We start from the raw sequence: 16,278 nt of genomic DNA, 5'->3' as shown, positions 1-16,278 counted from the left end.
TTCAGTCGTTTCTAAAGCAGAAAACGTTTTTTTGAGGCTTTTTTTTAGATGTTTTTGGAGCTGTTTTTCAATTCACCCTATGAAAAACATCTCCAAAAACGGTTCAAGAAGAGACATGCTCCTTCTTTTTACGCAGCGTTTTTTTACATGCCGTTTTTTTTAAACAGCGGCGTAAAAAATCGCCCCGTCTGAACTAAATGCTGTTTTCCCCTTTGATTACAATGGGAAGGTGTTTGTTGACATTGAGTAGTTTTTTTCCAGGTGTATTTTGAGGCGTTTAGTGTCCCGAAATACACCTGAATACACTGTATGTGAACATACCCTTATATAGATACAGCAGAAACCCTGTCAGGCAAACTGATCAAACAACTAAAAGCTATTAAAGTAGAACACAGAAATGATCAGACAACTCAATCACATTCAAGGATACAATATAAATGTGCTCTTACCATTGAAAGTCACATCAGGTAAAAATGGGTCATCTTTTCAGCAACTAATTTAAAATTATCGCTTGTAAATTTTGCATGGAGGAGTTTCAGTTACTAGTGTTTCTTCAGACAAGTTTCAAGAAAATAGATTTAAGGTTTTTTCATCTGCTCTCAAGAAACCACAGACTTTTTGCTGCTTCCTGTGAAGGTCTCGCTACTCATATTCAGATAAAGTTACCCTGTGTCACTCACATAATGAATTCCTTTTCTGATGTTGGTCCGTTTGTGTCAGTTCTAGGGGAAAGTGTCTATTTGCACCTGCTCACTAACATAAGAATGTGCCAGGACTGTGAAAGATATAAACAGCCACAGCTATGAATAGGTGGTTCTTTTAAAGTTCTCTACTGGAATGATCTCTCATTTTCACTTGGATTTATGTTACAGATGTTTAGTACTAATTATGGAAACAACCATTAATTGAGTGTGGAGTCCAATACATAAGACGTTGCTCTTAAATGGGCACTGTGCTTTTTATGAACTCAGCTGAGCTCTTACGGAAAACTACAATGTATGCCTATGTGACTAATACTCTGCAATAGATTTCTCTAGTTTTTCTGTTGCGGTATATTTTTCCTATAGGCATATTTTGTAAAGTTTTCCGCAGCATATATTTACGCTGTGGAAATACAATGCCACGTGTGAGCGCACCCTTATTATCTAATATACAATACATTTAAAAGTACATTAAACATTTTTATTTACTGCCCTTTCCCTCCTGAAGTGAAGTGGGGCCCAAATGTATCCACTTCCTTACTCTCTGGGGAGCACTATCTAAAGGGGACCCTCTGGGGGGCATTATCTACAGGGACCCTTCTGGGGGGCACTATCTGCAGGGGACTTTCTGGGGCACTATCTACAAGGGACTCTCTGTGGGGCACTATCTACAGGGACCTCCTAGGGGGCACTATCTACAGGGGACTCTGGGGGGCACTATCTACATGCGAGACTCTGGGGGGCACTAACTACAGGGGACTCTCTGGGGGGCACTATCTACAGGGGACCCGCTGAGGGGCACTATCTACAGGGAACTCTCTGGGGGACACTATCTACAGGGGACACTCTGGGGGGCACTATCTACAGGGGACCCTCTGTGGGCGTTATCTACAGGGGACTCTCTGGGGGGCACTATTACAGGGGACTCTCTGGGTGCACTATCTACAGGGGACTCTATGGGGGCACTATCTACAGGGGACTCTATGATGAGCACTACCTACAGAGGGTTCTATATGGGGCACTATCTACAGGGGGCATTGTGAGTGGCACTATCTTCAGGGGGATCTACATAGGGCACTATATACAGCAGGCATTGTGAATGGCACTATCTAAAAGGGCATCTGAGAGTGGAGCTATCTAAAGGGGTACTGTGAGTGGCGTTATCTACAGGGGGCTCTGTGAGTGGCGCTATTTACTGGGGGCTCTGTGAGTGGTGCTATCTACAGGGCTATTGTGAGTGGGTGTGGTGTTTTACTATACAGTGTATGACACAATTTGGGAACAGTGTAAGGTGCTATTATATTCAGGGGCACAGTGTATAGTACTATTATGTTCATGGGTGCAGTGTATAATACTACTATATTCAGAGGCATACAATGTGGCACCATGAGAATTTTATCTTCATTTATAGGTGCAGAAATGTTGGAAAAGGGAGGAGACGAAGACATCTGAGTGGCAAACTCTGCAGAAATGGGTCGTGGCCGGGAGAAGTCATCATAGAGGTCTGGCCATGCTGAACAATGTATATATGTACCGAGCTTGGTTCTGGTGCTGTATTTTTGTTCTGATCTTGGTTATTGTGCTGTATTTATGTACCAAACTTCATTCTGGAGCGGTTTGTATATACTGAGCTTTGTTCTGGTTATGTATATATGTACTGAGTGTCACGGAGCGGGTTAGTGGACCCACTAGGCCATACCGCCGTAGCGGGAAGGCAGCTGGCCAAACCACAGGAAACCCCAGAAATACAATGTCCCGAACAAGGGTACCTGGATAGTCCAGACGGTGACCGAAGCTCTGGCACAGATGAGATGGGTGCAGCAGATGGCGCCAAACGTGGCGGATGACACAGGAGCCGCAAGATGCGCCAGACGTGGCGGATTCCTCCGGACGTGGCAGATGACACAGGATGTGGCGGATTCCTCCGGACGTGGCATAAGGTAAAGCACGGGAAATAGGAACGGGGAACAAGGCACGAGTAACAACAGGAACGGGAAATACTAAGGGACCATTTGCAAGACAGACTGGGAAAACTAACAACGCTCAGGCAAGGATTAGAAGGCCAGGGGCCTTCTTATAGACCAGGAAATCGTGGCAGTTGATGATGATGACGATTTCCTATTTGCGCGCACTGGCCCTTTAAGGCCGGGCGCGAGCGTGCGCGCGCACCCTACGGGACACAGCCGGACGGAGCGGAAGATCCATGGCTGCGGATGTCTGGAGGTGAGTAAACCTGATGGCCCGCGGCCATGGACGCTACAGTATCCCCCCGCTTACGCCCCCTCTTCTTGGGGCCAGAGTGAGAGAGGAACTTTTTAATAAGAGCAGGAGCGCTGAGGTTCTCTTCTGGCTCCCAGGACCTCTCTTTAGGACCAAACCCTCTCCAGTCCACCAAATAGAAAGTCCTTCCTCCTACCCTTTTGCAGTCTAGGATCTCCTTTACCTCGAATATATCAGAAGGACCGCTGGAAGCAACTGTGGAACTAGAAGTCTTGCTGTAGCGGTTCAGGACCACTGGTTTCAGGAGGGACACATGGAAGGAGTTAGGGATTCTGAGGGTAGGAGGCAGCCGCAGCTTATAGGAGACAGGGTTGATTTGTTGCAGGATCTCAAAAGGACCAAGGAACCTGGGAGCGAACTTGTATGAAGGCACCCTCAAGCGAATGTTCTGAGAGGACAGCCAGACTTTAGTCCCAGGAAGATACTGAGGCGGCTCTCTTCTCTTAGTATCTGCCTTTCGCTTCATGCGATCTACTGCCAGCAAAATAGAGGACCGGGTCTGTTGCCAGATTTGCAGGAAGTCCCCATATGCAGAGTCAGCAGCGGGTACCTGAGATGAAGTTGATACAGGAAGAGGGACTCTGGGATGTTGACTGTACACGATGTGAAACGGAGTGGAAGTGGTGGACTCACTTGTGTGGTTGTTGTAAGAAAACTCGGCCCATGGAAGAAGCTGTACCCAGTTATCGTGCTGTGAAGAGATGAAGTGGCAGAGATAATTTTCCATGATCTGGTTGATCCTCTCAACTTGCCCATTGGACTGGGGGTGATAGGCTGAGGAAAAGTCCAAACTCACATCCAGGAGTTTACAGAGGGCTCTCCAGAACTTAGAGGTAAACTGAATACCCCGATCTGACACGATGTGAAGAGGCAAGCCGTGCAAGCGAAAGATGTGTAGAATGAAGAGACTCGCCAGACGAGTAGCAGAAGGTAGGCCGGATAAAATGAGCCATCTTAGAGAACCGGTGCACCACCACCCAGACAGTGTTACATCCTGCTGAGGGGGGAAGGTCTGTGACGAAGTCCATCGCAATGTGCTGCCAGGGGGCATTGGGTACAGGCAGAGGTTGAAGCAGGCCGGCAGGCTTGGAGTGAGTCACTTTGTTAGAGGCACACACCGTGCAAGAAGAGACAAAGTCCAGAACATCCTTAGGTAGCGTGGGCCATCAAAAGTGACGAGCAATCAGGTCTCGGGTTTTACGGACACCAGCATGCCCAGCAAGTTTAGAAATATGTCCCCAGCGGAGAATTCTTCTCCTGTCTGCCAACCGAACAAAAGTCCTCCCAGGAGGGATGTCTCTAACCGGCAGAGGATTAGCAGTGACAATGCAGGACGGGTCTATGATGGTCTGAAGGGACTCCACCGTGTCTTCCATCTCAAACGATCTGGACAGGGCATCGACCCTCACATTCTTGTCCGCGGGGCGGTAGTGGAGCACAAACAGAAAACGGGTGAAGAACAGCGACCACCTGGCTTGACGGGGATTCAGTCGTTGTGCAGAATGAAGGTAGGTGAGATTCTTGTGGTCGGTGAAGATCAGGATGGGGTGAGCAGCGCCCTCCAGAAGATGTCTCCACTCCTCCAGAGCCAATTTGATGGCCAGCAGCTCCCGATCTCCAATGGAGTAATTGCGCTCAGCAGAAGAAAACAGTCTAGAGTAGTAGCCACATACTACTGCCTTTCCTTTGGAGCTCCTCTGGAACAGAAGTGCACCTGCACCAACAGAGGAAGCGTCCACCTCCAGTGAGAACTGCCGAGATACGTCAGGATGATGGAGGATCGAGGCTGAAGTGAAGGCTTTCTTGAGGCTAATAAATGCGGACTCTGCCTCTGGAGTCCACACTTTGGCGTTCACACCCTTCTTGGTAAGGGTCGAGATGGGAGACGTCAGAGAAGAGAAGTTAGGAATAACCTGCCGATATAAATTGGCGAATCCCAGGAACCGCTGTATGGCCCTTAAGCCTTGAGGACGTGGCCACTCCAGGACAGCCTTCACTTTCTCAGGATCCATCTTGAGGCCTAGATCCGAGATGATGTAGCCCAGGAAGGGCAGAGAACTCTTCTCAAAGACGCACTTCTCCAACTTGGCGTATAAATGATTCTCCCTCAATCGTAGTAGAACCTGACGGACATGCCTCCGATGAGTCGTCGGATCCGGGGAGAAAATCAAAATATCATCGAGATAAACAACAACACAGACATAGAGGAGATCTCGGAAGATATCATTAACGAACTCCTGAAACACTGCGGGAATGTTACACAGTCCGAAGGGCATCACTAGGTATTCGTAGTGCCCGTCCGGGGTGTTAAAAGCCGTCTTCCATTCATCACCCCGGCGAATCCGGACTAGATTATAAGCCCCCCGCAGGTCTAGCTTAGAAAAAATGTTGCCCCTTGTATGCGATCAAACAGCTCAGAGATGAGTGGCAACGGGTATTTGTTCTTGACTGTGATCACGTTGAGGCCCCGGTAGTCAATGCAGGGACGAAGGGATCCATCCTTCTTTTTAACGAAGAAGAATCCAGCCCGGCCGGGGAGGAAGATTTTCGTATAAAACCCCTCTCCAGATTCTCCTTGATATAGGCCGACATGGATAGAGACTCACGCAAGGAGAGAGGATATACCCGTCCACGGGGAAGAGAGGCATTAGGAACCAGTTCAATGGGGCAGTCATAAGTCCGATGTGGAGGCAGCGTCTCAGCCTCCCTTTTGCTGAAAACATCTGCATACTGAGCAAAATGGGGAGGCAGTCCCGCCAACGACTGAGGCAGAGGAGGCTTGACAGGATGGATCTGCAACAGACAACGACCATGGCACTTGGAGCCCCATTGGAGAACCTCTCAAGAATTCCAGTCCAGGACTGGGGCATGTAGTTGAAGCCAAGGCAGGCCCAGCAGAACAGGATTGATGGCCTTGGGCAAAACAAGGAAAGAAATAAATTCAGAATGAAGTACTCCAACCTGGAGCTTCAACGGCTTGGTTTTAGAGATGATGGGATCCGGCAGAGGCAGTCCATTAACTGAGGCTACAGCCAAAGATGTCTCCAGGGGAACTGTGGGCAACTGAAGATGATCCACCAGCTCTTTCTGGATGAGTCAAGATAGGCAGAAACTTGATGCGTCCTCTCGCCGGATACCAGGGTCACAGGAACAGTCAATTTGGAAGCGAATGCTCTGTTAGATTCCGTTCCACCTAGGGTTGTCTCTCCAACCAATCTTAGGCAATGGGGTCTCTCCGGCCTCTGGGGACACAGACGCACAATATGGCCTCCATGGCCGCAATACAGACAAAGTCCAGAAGTGCGTCTGCGTTGTTTCTCCTGGGTAGACAATTTGACATAATTACCCTGCATCGGATCCTCTGGTGGGACAACTGAGGAGGATTGCGGGACAGCAGAATCCAGCCTGGGAAGTTCTCTCCCCCGGAGAACCTCTTGGGAACGTTCCCGGATCCTAATGTCGACACAGGAGGCGAGTAGGATAAGATCGTCCAGGGTAGATGGCAGATCACGAGCAGCCAGCTCGTCCTTGATCCCTGAAGACAGTCCTTGCCAGACTGTGGCCACCAAAGCCTCGTTGTTCCAGGTCCATTCAGCAGCCAGTACTCGGAACTGGATGGCATACTCGCCCACGAAGAGGTCTCCCTGGTGTAGGGTTAGCAAGGATGTAGCAGCCGAAGAACCTCTCCCAGGTTCCTCAAAGATCGAGCGGAAGGTCCGTAAGAAGCATTGCAAGTCCCGGGTCTCTGGTCCCTGATGTTCCCACAGAGGATTAGCCCATGCCAGGGCTTTGCCAGTAAGGAGAGAGATGATGAAGGCGATCCTGACGTCATCCGAACAGAAGGACCTGGCATGTAATCTGAAATGGATCAGGCACTGATTCAAAAATCCCCTGCAGGACCTCGGATCTCCGTCATAGCGTGGAGGTAGTGGCAAGAAACACAGAGGGTTGGTACCGGTACAGACAGGAAGTGTAGCAGGAGGAACCGCAGGGATGGGTGCGGTGACGACTGTGGTTGGAGCGAGCAACCGATGGGCTATGGCGTTCACCGAAAGGAGGAGCTGGTCTTGTCGTGACTGGAGATCCTCCATCTCGGCCAGCATGGCTTGTGTCGTCAAAGTCTCAGGTTGACCAGCGGGGTCCATGGCCTGAGCGTACTGTCACTGAGTGGGTTAGTGGACCCACTAGGCCATACCGCCGTAGCGGGAAGACAGCTGGCCAAACCACAGGAAACCCCAGAAATACAATGTCCCGCACAAGGGTACCTGGATAGTCCAGACGGTGACCGAAGCTCTGGCACAGATGAGATGGGTGCAGCAGATGGCGCCAAACGTGGCGGATGACACAGGAGCCGCAAGTTGCGCCAGACGTGGCGGATTCCTCCGGACGTGGCAGATCACACAGGATGTGGCGTATGACACAGGACGTGGCAGATTCCTCTGGACGTGGCAGATGACACAGGAAGTGGCAGATTCCTCCGGACATGGCAGATGACACAGGACGTGGCAGATGACACAGGACGTGGCAGATTCCGCTGGACGTGGCAGATGACACAGGACATGGCAGATTCCTCTGGACGTGGCAGATGACACAGGACGTGGCACGACTTGATACTAAGGCAAAGCACGGGAAATAGGAACGGGGAACAAGGCACGGGTAACAACAGGAACGGGAAACACTAAGGGACCATTTGCAAGACAGACTGGGAAAACTAACAACGTTTAGGCAAGGATTAGTAGGCCAGGGGCCTTCTTATAGACCAGGAAATCGTGGCAGTTGATGATGATAACGATTTCCTATTTGCGCGCGCTGGCCCTTTAAGGCAGGGCGCGAGCGTGTGCGCGCACCCTACGGGACAAAGTCGAACGGAACGGAAGTGAGCGCTGGCATTGTAGGAGGGAGACGGAGACCAGCGCTCACAGATCCATGGCTGCAGGCGTCGGGAGGTGAGTAAACCCGACGGCCCGCGGCCATGGACACTACACTGAGCTTGGTACTGGTGCTGTATATATGTACTAAACCTGGTTCTGAAGCTGTTTGCATGTACTGAGCTTGGTTCTGTTGTATATATATTTACTTAGCTTTGTTCTGGTATTGTATTTATGTACAGTGCTTGGTTTTGGTGCTGTATATATGTACTGAACATGGTTCTGGAGCTTGTATGTGCTCAGTTAGGTTCTGTTGTTGTTTTGATGTACTGAACTTGGTTCTCGAGCGGTTTGTATATACTGAACTTAGCACTGGTGTTGTATATATGTACTGAGCTTTGTTTTGGTGCTGTATATATGTGTGAGCTTTGTTCTGGTGCTGTATTTATGAACTGAGCTTGTTTCTGGTGCTGTATATTTATACTGAGCTTTGTTCTGGTGCTGTATATGTGTACCTTATCTTAAGGTAAATGTAGATTAAAACAACAGAGACTGTTTTTTTAAGGTTATATTCACTCACAACATTTTTTTTATTTTTTGGGAAACCACAAACAATTTAAAGCTTCTGACATTTTAGGGTTTTAATGTATTCTGCTTTTACTCTTCTGTATGGCTCATTCTGCTGTTACAGCGAATTCAAAATTGTACCAGATCTGTGGTCGCTTAAACAGAAATCTGCAAATATGCGATACAGTCATTCAGAGTTCAGCCAGGGGCCCATGGTACACTTTATCTGCCCTTTATTCTTTTATAAAGAACTCCAAAAAATGAGACAGCACTCCACAGTTAGTGAATAAGTGGATTTATTCACCAAATACTTGTGGTGAATAAATCCACTTTTTCACTAACTGTGGAGTGCTTACTCGTATTTTGGAGTTCTTCAAGTATCTAAGGTCACTGGGTGCTGCTTTTTTATTTCTTTATATATATATATATATATATATATATATATATATATATATATATATATATATATATATATAGCTTGTATACTGACTGTTTATTGTCTTTTGAAGACAAAACTCAGCTCTTCACTCACTTTTTGTAATTTGACAATGAGGGTATGTTCACACGGCAGCGTCCGTAACGGCTGAAATTACGGGGATGTTTTCAGGAGGAAACATCCCCGTAATTTCAGCCGTAACGGCATGTGCAGGCACCTGAACGCCGCATCCATTACGGATGGAGTCAATGAATAACGGCTCCAATTACGCCCCAAGAAGTGACAGGTCACTTCTTTGACGCGGGCGTCTATTTACGCGCCGTCATTTGACAGCGGCACGTAAATATACGCCTAGTGTGAACAGACAAACGTCAGCCCATTGCTTTCAATGGGCAGATGTTTGTCAACGCTTTCAAGCCGCATTTTTCGGACGTAATTCGGGGCAAAAACGCCCGAATTACGTCCGTAATTAGTGTGTGTGAACATACCCTAACTGGAGCAGGTAAATAAGGTGAAATCCTCAACACCACAAGATAAAATACAAATAGAAATTAACTTTACCGCTCAGATGGTTATTGTAAAGAACAGTCCTGTATACTAATAGACAATTCCACTTCCCAACGGCGTGTTTTTCCATCGTTATTAACCTTGTAGTTCCACAAGTAGTCTAGAAGCGTTCTTACTGCTGATGTTACTCTGTTGCTAATCTATATCTCCAGATAGGGAAAGACAAGGAGAAGCAGATAGTGCACGACCTTTGGGAAATTATAAAACTTCACACTTTATTGCATACTTACAAAACAAATGAAATTAGAAGGCATATAATACATGGATGAACTTTTTTTCTCCTAATAAACTTTAAAAAACTTCAATTGAATATTTTTTTTGTCCCAATAGGGGACTTCAAAATGCGATTTTCTGATTGCTTATGTAATGCTTTGGTATACCAAATTAGATGAAGCAGTCGTAATGGAACCGGACATTTCAGGGATTAAGCGACCGGGAGGTAAATCCAATCCTGGCCATTGCAGTGGAATGTATATTACAGCCGACACCCACTGCAGAGGGTTCGGGCACAGCTCCTGTGTCATGCCATCCACTGGGTGTACTATTACACTGTATTGCAGACAATAGACGGCAATAAGGACATAACGTTACAGCAATTTGCGCGAACGTGTTAATAATTAGGCCAGCTTTTGAAGATTTCCCAATCAAACCCACTGATATGAATGCTGGTTAATGTGGTTGTCCAGAATTAGAAAATGGCTGCTTTCTTCCAAAAACAGCACCACACCTGTCCACAGGTGGTGTGTGGTATTGTAACTTTGGCCAATTCACTTCAAAGAAGCTGAGTTTCAAAACAAGACAAAACTCATGAACAGATGTGGCTGTGGTTTTTTTTAATCTAATGTGGTAATACCTGTTACCTGCACTGAAAAGTAAATTGGCATGCTGTATTACCACAAGTCATTGCACCATATGTAATAGGTATTTTGCACACTACAGATCTTCTGATGATATTTCCTTAGCATTACAAGGTCTAATGTAATCTATCTGCTAATATAGTAACATTGAGAGCCCTCGTGAACATTAATAGTGTGCATCCCAAGTAGGATACTTATGAATTCATTCACAGGAATGTTGCCCTAAAAAAAAAGGGGCCAGGGCTATAATGACTGAAGAGGTAGTAAGCAGCAAATCTGCCAGGTTTGTGCAATATTTGTGGATGTGGTCATGAAAATAAAGGGTGTAGATATGCTATAACCGGGGATTCCGCTCCTAGCGGTAACCACTGATGTCACTGTCCGTATATGGACAGTGGCGTCAGGGGCTTCTCCTGGAGGGAATCCCTGGCCACAGCTACAGTTGCACTATCTACGGGGGATTGTCACTATATTCCGCTCCTGCTCATATCCACCTTCCCGCCTAGTACTGCCGAAAGGTGGATGCGGCAGCACCCGGCGTTCATCCGGCTACAGTTATTTAAGATACGCTGCAGGTAACGTTTTTGGATCCAGCTCCTGCACAGGTCCAGCGCCGTACAACGCTACAACTGATGTCCTCTGTGCCAGAATAGATCCCATAGAAAGCTATGGGATCCATTCTAGCATCAGTTTCCCTCCGGCTTTTCTGCAACACGCTGGAGGAAAACTGAAACGGACAATGGCCCTATATGTGAACGGCCCCTTACAGCATAAGAAAAACAGTAGTAATATTTAGCGGAACTTGATTTGGGTTTCCTTTTGACTATTTAACCTAAATTAATCCTTTATGGCTGGTTAATAAACCAACCAGAGGGGATAATGTGATGGATTTGGTCTTATCTAATAGACCAGACACAATATCAGATGTGGAGGTCCGGAAGCATTTGGGCAATAGTGGCCACAATATGGTGAGTTTTAATATAACTTTCAATTAAGAAATATGAAGGGAAGCAACAAAAACCTGAAATTTTAGGAAAGAAAAATTCAATCAACTGAGGGAAGCACTTAGTCTTGTTGACTGGGATCATGTAATGGCAAATAGGGATACTGACACTAAATGGGGAGCTTTTAAAGATATATTACATGAATCGTAGTAAGTTTTTACCCACTGGTAACAAAATGCCTAGGAATAAAAGGATATGGATGAATAGGGAATTACTGAATATAGTAAGACAAAAACAAAAAGAATTCAAAACATTTAAGGCTGAGGGTTCAGAAAAAGCATTCCAGACTTACAAAGATCTCAATAGAAAATGTAAAAATGAAGTCAAGTTAGCAAAGTTATCTACAGAAAAACAAATCGCTAAATACATTAAAATAGATCCCAACATTTTTTATAAATATATTAATGCCAAAAAGAACAAATCTGATACTATTGGCCCTCTTAAAGATGAGCATGGGGATACAATTGTAGAGGACAAAGGGAGGGCTGAGATATTAAACACATACTTTTCCTCTGTGTTCACTGATGAGCTGCCAGTACCAGATATTCAGGGGGACAGTGATAAAGGTTCCCCACCAAATATTACCTGCTTAACACAAGGAAGTACAGCTATGTCTGAGCAAATTAGATATTGATAAATCCCCTGGCCCAGATGGAAAACATCCACGAGTATTAAGGGAATTAAGCTCAGTATTGGACAGACCATTGTAGCTCATCTTCTTAGACTCTCTTGTAACAGGATCAGTACCACAGGATTGGAGGACAGCTGATGTTGTACCAATATTTAAGAAGGGTAAAAAGGTGAAACCGAGTAACTACCGTCCAGTAAGTTTCACATCTGTGGTATGTAAAATATTTGAGGGTATTCTAAGAGATGAGCTACAAAAGTATATAGCAGAGAAAAGTCTAACACCTGATAACCAGCATGGATTCATGAAAAACAGGTCGTGCCTAACCAACATGCTCAGTTTCTATGAGGCGGTAAGTGCAAATCTGGATGTTGGTCATGCTGCTGATGTGATTTACTTGGATTTTGCAAGAGCATTTGATACTGTTCCATACAACAGTCTTGTTCTGAAGCTACAGACACAGGGACTGGGGGAACATGTATGCAAGTGGGTAAAGAATTGGTTAACGGACAGAAAACAAAGAGTTGTTATGAATGGAACTTACTCAAAATGGGTTGAAGTCAGCAGCAGGGTACCACAAGGATCGGTGAAAGGCCCAATTCTTTTTAATCTCTTTATTAGTGACCTTGTGGATGGGATTGATAGCAAGGTGTCAGTTTTTGCTGACGACACAAAACTTTGTAGGATACTCAGCTGGACTTTAAAATGTTACAAAAAGAGCTAGATAAGCTGGCAGCATGGGCAAAAACATGGCAGATGAAATTTAATGTTGATAAATGTAAAGTAATGCACTTAGGATGCAATAATAGCATTAATTCATATACATTAAATGGAATAAAACGGCGATAACGGAACAAGAGAAGGACCTGGGTATTCTGGTAACAAATAAGCTAAGCGGCAGCACAAAATGTCAGGCAGCAGCTGCAAAAGCAAATAGGATTTTGGGATGTATAAAAAGAGAGATAAAAACCCGGGATTCAAATGTAATGTTACCACTCTATAAATCCCTTGTAAGGCCACATCTAGAATATGGAATTCAGTTTTGGGCTCCACATTGTAAAAAGGATATAGGAGAACTGGAGAGGGTTCAAAGGAGGGCAACTAGATTATTAAATGGGATGGGAGGTGTCGCTTACAATGAAAGGCTAGAAAAATTGCATTGCGTGTGGAAGAAAGACGTTTCAGACATCAATGAAGAAAAGGGTTCCTTACAGTTAGAGTGGTCAAGCTATGGAATGCCCTTCCCCAAGAGGTAGTGATGCAGATGCTATGTCAGAATTTAAAAAAAGGCTTGATGATTATTTACTGATGAATGGCATTGAGGGTTATAATTAATCAAGCAAAGAATGACGGGTAATTTATTGAGAAAGGTTGAACCTGATGGACCAGTGTCTTTTTTCAACCTATATAACAATGTGGTAATTTTTTTTTTTTATTGAGAAAACACCCAGACAGGGCTATGCTATTGTGTTTTTGGAAAAGCCTGGCAAAAGAGATTAAACCCGTGAAATAAATATGTGAATCCAATGATCAAACTTCATGCAACTGTTCTGGGGAAATGCAATAATACAAGCAGAGTATATAGTTAAAAATAAATGAAACTGAATAATCACAAAATGTTTCACTGGGCAAATTAAATAAAAACGTATTAAATAAAGAAATATAGTCTATTCATAGGGAGCTCGGTTATTTGTATTAATCTATTTCTTACATGCAGTCGGGTTACCATGCACTGTCAACACACTTTAGTTATTAGAACAAAGTTTGTGTACAAATATGGGTGTATATTAGTCCCCATTGCCATTAGAAGTCTTTGTTTGGGGTTCTGTCAGGATTTCCATCACTTTTGATGACAATAATAGCACAGAATGCAGCAAGAAACCTCAACGGAACCCGGACGTACCTCACTATAAGTCAATGTGGTCTCTCGATCACCGCTTGAATACGTCATACGATGGATCTGTCCAAGTATAAGCAGAAGCCATGACACTAATATGAATATAGCCTTTCATATTCACACAGGGTAACAGGGTATTGGCACAATGCAGGGTTCTAAAAAAGGTGCTGCAGCATTTGTTTTTTCATGGTCATACAAGTAGTTACTAAAACAGACAATGCAGGAGAGCTGACAGGCCCTCTTCAAGGCCAGGTTCCCACAGGGCGGATACACCGCGTAAAATTCACGCAGCATATCAAACCTGGAACCCGCAATACATTCCGTCTGGAAAATCGCACCACATTGTGGTGCGGTTATTCGAACGGAATTTCCACTGTGGAAGAAAGCTGTTCATACTTACCCCCTCAGTCTTCTCTGCGCGTAGTCCGGCCTCCTACAATGACATTGCAGGCCATGTGATGCTGCAGCCTGTGATTGGCTGCAGTGGTCACATCGGATGAAACCTCATTGTAGGAGGTTGGATTACGTGCAGAGAATACAGAGGGGGTAAGTATCATTTTTCTTGTTTTCCGTAGTTGCGAGTTTTGCGGCGTAATCGCTGCCCATACGCTTCAAAAGTTTCAACACTTGGCCTTCTGTTGCAGGTTTTGCATTCCCATTGAATTCAATGGGGAATACCCGCAACGGAAAATCAACTAAAACGCAGCATAAATTGATATGCTGCAGATTTAAATTCCTCACCGCAGGTCAATTTATTAAGGTTTACGCTGCGGTTTTTCCACTGCGTGGGCATGTGGTTTGCTACACCTCATCCACTTTGCTGCTACTGTAAATTCTGTGGAATTTCCCCACAGAATTTATACTGTATAATTTATACATTATACAGTGTAATTTATACTGTATAATATTTGTTTTTGCTAATCCATCATTGACATTATTTTTGTTGCATGCTGGATTAGCAGGAATTCTGTACCATAAAACTCTAGATTCTTGGAGATGTATTCTATCTATAAAAATGATTTGACAATCTATAAGGAGATGCCCACGTCAATAATTAAAAACCGAGTATGAAAATTCACAGCTTTCTAAATAACCTTCTAAAACTATGCAGTAATAAATAGTATCTAGCAACTTGCAGAGTAGCATAAGGCCTAAACTATCCCCTGACCTTTTAATCATTCTGCATCTCAGCAGCTATAGTGGTTCATTTACCAGCTATATTTTTGTCAAGTATTCTTAGCAGATTGCTCTCAGAAAATCGGGAGATAATTATAGGATATAACACATGTTTGTGGTATGGGAAAGTAGAATGAAACAATATATTACAATCATTATAAAATGTTAAAGAAAAACCACTGCAACAAAAGAATGTATTTTAGCCAAGACTCACGTCAAGAACAACGTCATGGGTTATCATAGTGATAATTGTAACAAAAACGCAAAGTTAAGCCAAGGGTGACCGTTACTTTGGCATGAAGTCCCGGCATTGAGCACAGCAGAATTTCCCCATACAGACACTTGTAGGCAACGTTTAAGGGTATAAATTACTAACAGTACAAACAGTTATATTTTTACCCATTATAATGTTATATACAATAGGATGCAATATATCAGATTTTGTCTAGAGAAAAGGTAGTAACTATATATTAGATATTACTATTTGAGTAACATAAACAACATTTTTACAAAGTACAAAAAACACAGTAAAAAAGAACCCCCCCACTAATTCCCCCCCCCCCCCCCGGCACATACATAAATGAACAATATGAGTGATACATTTTTCCTATACAAGGAAATTAGCTTACAGTAGTAGTAGGTATGCAGTACATGCTCAAGAAGCTCCGGAGTAGTACAAACCGTATACATGAATATCCATCATTTTTGACATAGCTATAGAAGGCAGTTTAACAGGAAGACCTCCCATACTAAGTGTAACATCTCATACTATCTCATTTTTTTCATCGGTGCCAGTTCTGGCACATTTAACCATGGTCCCCATATGGATTCAAATGTATTATTAGCATTTCACTTAACATTCCTTTACCTTAGCAATGAACTCTCTCCTAGTCGGCGGGGCGCCCTGTATCCAATGTAGTGCAATTCGTTTTCTTGCTATAAAAAGCAGTCGTGGTATAGCCAACCTGCCCATATCATGTGTCGGTACGTGGGTAACACAACCCAGTATGCATTCTAACGGTGTTCCTTGCAGTGTGGTCGCATATGTGTCATTGATCTATTTTATCACACTAGACCAAAATTATGTTAGGGGTATGCAGGACCATAGCATATGAAAATGATCAGCTACGTCTTCCGAATATCTAGGGCAGGTAGTCACCACGCACTCCAATATTGAAGAGAAATGTAGGTATCATAAAATCAATATTTATATTATATTAGCTGGCCACTCACAACAAGAGATTGATTGTAAAATCCACAAAGTAGGCAGGGGAAACAAGAAGATAGAAGGCACCAC

This window comes from Rhinoderma darwinii, chromosome 5, assembly GCF_050947455.1.
Source record: "Rhinoderma darwinii isolate aRhiDar2 chromosome 5, aRhiDar2.hap1, whole genome shotgun sequence".
Lineage (NCBI taxonomy): Eukaryota > Metazoa > Chordata > Amphibia > Anura > Rhinodermatidae > Rhinoderma > Rhinoderma darwinii.
This window is presented reverse-complemented; position numbering follows the sequence as displayed.